The following is an 8,190-nucleotide window of genomic DNA, read 5'->3' as shown; positions in this document are numbered from 1 at the left end:
TGGTGTTATTTTTGTGTAGAAATAAAAGTTCTCAGATTGGGCTGAAAATTTACGGAGAATATTTCCAGTATATATAAAAAATATTGGCGAACAGAACTATCGGAGGGGACCACCCAGGAGCCAGAAGCTCAGGGGGTGTGACCACCCTCCCAGGGCGCGCCCCCAGGCTTGTGGGCCCCTAGAGCCTCCGACAACCCTAATTGCAACTCCATATATACCTATTCATGGAGAGAAAAATCAGAGAGAATGGATCATCGCATTTTACGATACAGAGCCGCCACCACCTCCTGTTCTTCATCGAGAGGGCTAACCTAGAGTCTGTTCAAAGCTTTGGAGGGTGGAAATCATCATCGTCGTCATGATCAAACTTTCTCCATCAACAATTCCATGATGCTCACCATCGGAAGTGAGTAACTCCTTCATAGGATTGCTGGACGATGATGGGGTTGGATGAGATTTGTCATGTAATTGAGTCAATTTGTTAGGGCTTGATCCCTAGTATCCACTATGTTTTGAGACTGATGTTTCTATGACTTTGCTATGCTTAATGCTTGTCACTAGGGACCGAGTGCCATGATTTCAGATCTGAACCCTTTATGTTTTCATGAATATATTGAGTTCTTGATCCTATCTTGCAAGTTGTATGCACCTATTACGTGTTATGATCCCCATACCTTGAGGTGACAATAATTGGGATTCTTTCCGGTGATTATCGTAGTTTGAGGAGTTCATGTATTCACTATAAGCTAATGCTTTGTTCTGGTTCTCTATTAAAAGGAGGCCTTACTATCCCTTAAATTTTTTAATGACCCGCTTTCACAGGAGGGTAGGACAAAAGATGTCATGCAAGTTCTTATTATAAGCCTATATGACAATATACGGAATACATGCCTACATTACATTCATGAATTGGAGCTATTGTGTATCGCTCCAGGTTGTGACTGTTATATGATGAATATCACCCAACACAAATATCCACCACTATTCCAATGCCTACGCTTTTCACATATTGATCTTTGCTAAGTTACCTCTGTTGCTGCTACAGTTACTATTGTTACTATTACTACGCTATCAAACCGTCATACTAATGTGCTACTAAACACTTTGCTGCATATATTTGATTCTCCGGGTGTGGTTGAATTCACAACTTAACTTCTAATACTTGCAAATATTATTTGGCTCCCCTTGTGTCAAATCAATAAATTTGGGTGAAATACTACCCTCGAAAACTATTGCGGTCCCCTATACTTATGGGTTATCAGCAAGCAAGTTGGATGCACACCCACTTAGTTTTCAGTTTGAGGTTTCATACACCTATAGCTCTTAGTGCATCTGTTGCATAGCAATACCTACTCCTCTCATTGATATCGATTGATGGGCATCTCCTTAGTGCATCTCCATCTTTATTTTTTTGTCTTCTCCATATTAATCTCTACCACCCCATTCTATTCCATCCACAGCTATGTCCATCACTTACGCTCATGTATTGTGTGGGGGTTGAAAAAGCTAAAGCGCGTTAAAAAGTATGAACCAGTTGCTTGGCTTGAAGGAAATATGCCCTAGAGGCAATAATAAAGTTGTTATTTTATATTTCCTTATTCATGATAAAGGTTTATTATTCATGCTAGAATTTTATTGATAGGAAACCTTAATACATGTGTGAATACATAAACAAACAATGTGTCCCTAGTGAGTGTCAGCTTGACTAGCTCGTTGATCAAAGATGGTTAAGGTTTCCTAACCATGGACATGAATTGTCATTTGATAACATGATCACATCATTAGGAGAATGATGTGATGGACAAGACCCATCTGTTAGCTTAGTGTAATGATTGTTCGGTTTTATTGCTAGTGCTTTCTTCATGTCAAATACATATTCCTTCGACTATGAGATTATGCAACTCTCAGATACCGGAGGAATGCCTTGTGTACTATCAAACGTCACAATTTAACTGAGTGATTATGAATATGCTCTATAGGTATCTCTGAAGGTGTTTGTTGAGTTGGCATAGATCGAGATTATGATTTGTCACTCCGAGTATCAGAGAGGTATCTCTGGGCCCTCTCGGTAATACACATCATAAGCTTGCAAGAAAGCGAATAAGGAGTTAGTCACGAGGTGATGTATTACGGAAGGAGTAAAGAGACTTTCCAGTAACGAGATTGAACTAGGTATGAAGATACTGACGATCGAATCTCAGGCAAGTAACATACCGATGGACAAAGGGAATTACGTATGTTTTCATAATGGTTCGACCGATAAAGATCTTCGTAGAATATGTAGGAGCCAATATGGGCATCCAGGTTCCGCTATTGGTTACTGACCGGAGAGCTGTCTCGGTCATGTCTACATAGTTCTCGAACCCGTAGGATCCCCACGCTTAACGTTTGATGATGATATAGTATTATATGAGTTATGTGATTTGGTTATTGAATGTTGTTCGGAGTCCCAGATGAGATCACAGACATGACGATGAGTCTTGAAATGGTCGAGAGGTAAATATTGATATATATATATATATATAATATATATATATATATATAGGACGAGGGTATTCGGACACCGGAAGTGCTTCGGGGGTTACCGAGTACTTATCGGGTCACCGGAAGGGGTTCCAGGCACCCCCGGCAAACGATATGGGCCTTATGGGCCAAGAGGGGAAACTCACCAGCCACATGGAGCTGGTGCGCCCTCCATATGGGCCGGCCTAGGAGGAGAAGGAAAGAGGGGAAGGTAAAGGAAATCGTGGAATTGGATTCCCCCTTCCTTCCCTCTCCCCCCTCTTTCCTCCCCCCTTCGACAAACATGGCAGGGGGGCGCGACCAAGGGTAGGCGCCCAAGTAGGATTCGGACCTACTTGTTGTGCCCCTTGGCCTCTCCCCTCTCCCTCCCACCTATATATATGAGTAGGGGGCGCCTAGCACACCCAGACAATTGCCTAGCCATGTGCGGCGCCCCCTCCACCGTTTACACCCCCGGTCCTATTTTCATAGTGCTTAGGCGAAGCCCTGCGGAGATCTCTTCACCATCACCGTCTATCACCACACTGTCATGCTGATAGAACTCATCTACTACCTCGACGTCTTGCTGGATCAAGAAGGCAAGGGACGTCACCGAGCTGAACGTGTGTAGAACGCGGAGGTGCCGTGCATTCTCTACTTGATCGGTTGAAGCGCGAAGAAGTTCGACTATATCAACCTCATTGTGAAACGCTTCCGCTTATGGTCTACGAGGATACGTAGGCACACTTTCCCCCTCATTGCTATGCATCTCCATAGATAGATCATTGCGTGTGTGTAGAATTTTTTTGGTTTTCCATGCAACGATTCCCAACAGTGGCATCAGGAGCTAGGTCTATGTGTAGATGATATGCACGATTAGAACACAAAGAGTTGTGGGCGGTGTCGGTTCAATATCCGGCGTATCTCGTGGTAGGGGTCCTAAGCTAGGCGTCTTGGAGCGATGGTAACATGGACACGGGGTTTTACCCAGCTTCAGGCTCTCTTGATGAGATAATACCCTACATGCTGCTTTTGATTGTATTCATATGGGTGTAGTACATAGTACATGTGTCTACCACGAGATTGTAGTACTAAATATGAGATTGTCTATTGACTAGCCTGGCCTCGGTTTATATAAGACACCGGAGGCCTAGGGTTTAGGAGAGTCCTTGTCTTGGGCGCGAAGTCTTATGGAGTCTTCCTTGTATGTGGCAGGGGTTGTCGGAACTGGCCCATGAGTATACGGCCATGGGGGTCCTCGGCCCAATCCAACTGACCAAGAGACGACGTGATGAGTACCCCCTAGTCCAGGACACCATCAGTAGCCCCCTGAACCGGTCTTCAAGTTGGGGACGCTCCTCGATTCTTCCGAACTGTTCTTCACCTTCGGTCGTTGGTCTTGAAAACTGGTTCAACAAATCTTCTCGTCTTTCATCTTGAGGATCGCTGAGGTGACTCCTAAGAGTTTACACGTCGAGTATCCGAGGAGCCCCTTTAAGTTTCCGGCCTTTATCAATGCCTTGTTATTTTTATGCCATACCTCGGGTTTGAAGTTGTTCCGGAGCGGCAACGTCCTCTTGCGTCCGAGCTCCAACGCCGGACTGCATTCGAGGTATCTTTAGAAGCCGAGCACCAATGCCGGACCGCTTCCGAGCTCCAACACCGGAATGTATCCGAGCTCCAAAGCCGGACTATGTCCAAGCTCCAACGTCGGACTATGTCCAAGCTCCAACGCCGGACTGTATCTGAGGTGTCATAGAGTTGAAGGAGTTTAGCCTAGCTTAATGCCGGAAATGCCCTCTACGGAGCCAGCCACTCGCGTCCAAGCTTTATGCTGGACTGCTTCCGGGGTGTCTATTGTAGTCGAGCGCCAACGCCGGACTGTATCGGAGGTGGTGCACCACCTCGGCCATGGGCTGATTTTTGTGAATTTAATTCTGAATTATGCAATGTAATCTCTGCCAAGATGTATAGCCAGTATACCTCAAGGTGCATGTTGGCCTAATATCCTGGATGCACCTGAAGGAAAAAAATCAAACCGCTGACCCTAGCAGCCCCTGAGACTCAGGTCGATTCAGAAAATTAGCCTAAGGATCAATTCCCAGCTCTCTAGCATACTTAGGAATAGAAACGCGGTGTGCAAAGTCCTCGAGACTCAGGTTGGGTGCGGCCAACCAACCTGAGGATAATAATCTCCTCGAAAACTATATTGCGCTTTAAATTTTCTACATTGGATTGTCAATGCAGTAGCCCTCGATACACTGGTCGGGTGGCAACACCAGATCAAGGGATCGATGTGCCCTTTTAATATTTGTAAATAATAAGCCCGAAGCCTAGTAGCCCCCGAGCCTTAATGCGGGCACGGGGGGCCGAATTAAGGATCGATATCCATAGTAAAATCACAAATTATGTGTAATGACTCTATGTATCCAAGTACTTTACATCATTAATGCTCGGATCCGCATTGTAGAAAACTTTGTTGACCGACCATCGCCTTCAACCTCCTCGGCCAGAAGCCGAGGAGTGTTTGTCCTACTTTATAAAGCCTTTATGAGGGCAAAGATTTACGGCAAACAAGGCAATCCAGCCATACGGTTTTATAAAAAAAGGGTACGCAGAGAGGCATGTTATATTATTGTTTAACATAAGAAACATCGTCGAAAGAAAATAGTACCGCTATCGTTTCCTTTCTTTGGGTTGTCATGCTAAGCATGATCATGAAACCTCAGCTCCGATCAATGTGGGAGGAAAATACTGAGGATTTAGTTCGGGGAAAGCTTCCAAACTTTGTGGTCTAAATGAACCCAAATTTTCACTACCGTTGCGACCGTTTATAATCTGAAAATGGCCCATCGTCGGCTTCTACCCCCTTGTAGATGCTACGCATGGTGTTTTCAAAATAACAAAACAACCCTTAGTCGACGTCTCGGTGCTCGAAGGCGGTTGTGTTGGCGGAAACGAGGCAATCAGATATGCGGGCTTTATAACTTTCACTTAGTCATAGGAGCTTAAAGTTGGGAGGCCAGCAAGTAGCCCCCGCTTAGTGTTCGGCGACAGCCGAGGTCAAGCCGTAAACACTTCGGCCAATGTTATGAATGACCCGTCATTTAATACAGTCATTGGACCGCTGACCAGTTTACGCTTATTGTGACAGTCAGTTTTCGGCTTTCTCCACTATGGTGCTTAACCATGCGAGCTAGAAGCACAATCGCAGTGGTTCTCCCTTTGCACACCTAGCCGAACAAAGCAGAACATAGGAGGCAAGTACAGGAGCTAGGCAACCCAACTATTGAGCAAAGACACAATTTGAAACTGTTGCATATATAGCAATATCCGAGAATTTTCGCCGAATCTCTAAAGGTGTCCGGCGTTGCACTGCGAGACTTATGCGGAAAACACACAAATAGTTGAAAAGTGCCATAGGATTGGAAAACCAAAAAACGTCAGGAAAAACTCGATGTCCTAACTATATCAATTGTTCAGTGCCAATCAGAAAATTGGTCTTAGAAAAAAATTGTGCTTCTGTCGTGATTTAACATGACACATCCTATCTCAAGACTTCAAGTGGGTCAGCCTACGACTTCAAGCTCCTTCCCGAAGGTGGAGTACTTCTTGTTAGGCCAGTTTAGCAAACTTTAGCAGCTTTGAGAGAGAAATTATGCTCCCCGGCTATTGACCACACACTCGTGTCGAAAAAAGGAGTGATAGAAAAAAGACTTTGCAACGACTAAGAATAAGAACACTTATTATAAAACAGCTCACATAAATTTAAGAGCCCCCGAGTGACTTGGGTAAAAGAATTTTATGTATAATGATTGTATGTACCGAAGTACTAATATCATATATGTGTTCACCTGAACTTTAAACGCATCTTAACCGACCATCGGCTTCTCCCTCTTCGGCCAAGGGCCAAAATGTGTTATGTACTCCACCTGTCGAGAATATCGACGGTGTTTCCGATAACCAGGCAATCAAGCCATAAGGCTGTAATAGACAAAGCACGCTCAGGGAACTTATGCTATATTACTGATAAAGTGTAAGAAGGATCTTCGAAGAAAATAATACCTCCACCGATATCTTTCTTTGGTTGCTCATTGTTACTTATGAGACTTGTGCAATAGATTTTTTGTACTCATGAGTTCCGTTGTGTGCCGACCATCGTTGAAAACAATAAGAGCGCTAGCTTTCGGCTTCACCCAGTCTAAGGTCCGAGCTCGGATGACCCGATCGTGACAATCACAGAGGTGCTCCATTTACTCCCTAGCCGAACAATCGGGAACGTAGGGGTAACACAGGAGCAAGGCAACCCACCTTGCAAATCGCTTAAGTCAACATGGTGCATATTGTGGCGTAATACACGAACAAGGAACGAAGCCATACAAGTATAATCATTTGCAAGAGGAAAGGCTTCAGAAAGGAAGCCCCCAAATAAACGGGGTATTTGAATTTGTGTGCCATAAGCAAAGTTTTGACAAGGAAGTTTTTCACAAACAACTTTTGCCAAAAAGGTATAATACTTGGTCGAATCGAACAAAATTTAAAACTCGTAGTTTTTTGGCATGAAAGCGACTTAGCTGGTTAATATGTTCGGCATCGATGACGCGGTCCGAGCTTGGTGCGGGACAAGCACTTAGCCCTCAAGCCCGATGTGGCCGAGCGAAGAGCTCGGCACTCCGAAGAGGTGAAGCCCCCGAGCCCGATGTGGCCGAGCGAAGAGCTCGGCACTCCAAAGTTGTGAAGCCCTCAGTCTAGCCGAGGTGACGGAGCAGGTCGCCGGGTGACACTGGAGTCTCCGGCCGAGTAGGTTGATGAAGCAACGATGCGGGGCTGCCAACACAGGGCAGCGTTCCAAGGCGATGACACAATTCAGGTGATGGAGGTGGGCGACGAGGACACCACACCGAGGGGATAGTGCGGCCCGATCTAAGTCAATTGCATGCATAGGTAAAATAGTGCAAAACAGAGATAATAATATTTTTTTTAAAAATCCTCTACTTGATGAATTTAAGTAAAGTAAATAATTATAGAAATATGGCCTAAACGCCAAGGTCGTCCCGATAGAGTTGCTGCGGAGATGCTGGCACAAGGACGCGCACTGAGGCGATGCCACAACTTGATCGATGCAGGCAGGACAACGCCATGGCCCATGGAGTTGACCGTGTGACAGAGTCGAAGCTAATTACCTACACAATAAAATAGTGCAAGCAAGGAATAATAATTGAAAAAAAAGAGGCATAAGTAGTTTATGCAAAGTGAATAAATAAAGAAACATGGCCTAAGGTCCGAGGTTGGTCCGGCGACACGTTGACCCAATGTGGTGACCCCGCGACCTAGTTCGAATTCATCTGACTAGACGGGCCGCGAACATGGTATCCGCCGAACTATGGAGGAAGCCGGGTGGCCAGAAACTGGACGGACCACCATGTTGATGCGACCAACGGGCCGAATTTGTAACCGGCAGAGAAATCTACACAGAAAAATTCATGGAAACCAGCAGAAAAATATTCCATACATATTTAATACATATAATACAGGAAATTAGAAAAATAAAACCTGATGTTCTTGTCCTAAGGAGCTGAAATATGAGGTAAAACGGCAGGACTAGTACTGCCCGTACTTAGAGGTTTTTTGTCTCCAGGTGATTACAGTAGCAATCCAAGTGTGTTCCTTCTATTATGTGGACAAAGG

Source organism: Triticum aestivum, chromosome 3B (genome assembly GCF_018294505.1).
Source record: "Triticum aestivum cultivar Chinese Spring chromosome 3B, IWGSC CS RefSeq v2.1, whole genome shotgun sequence".
Lineage (NCBI taxonomy): Eukaryota > Viridiplantae > Streptophyta > Magnoliopsida > Poales > Poaceae > Triticum > Triticum aestivum.
This window is presented reverse-complemented; position numbering follows the sequence as displayed.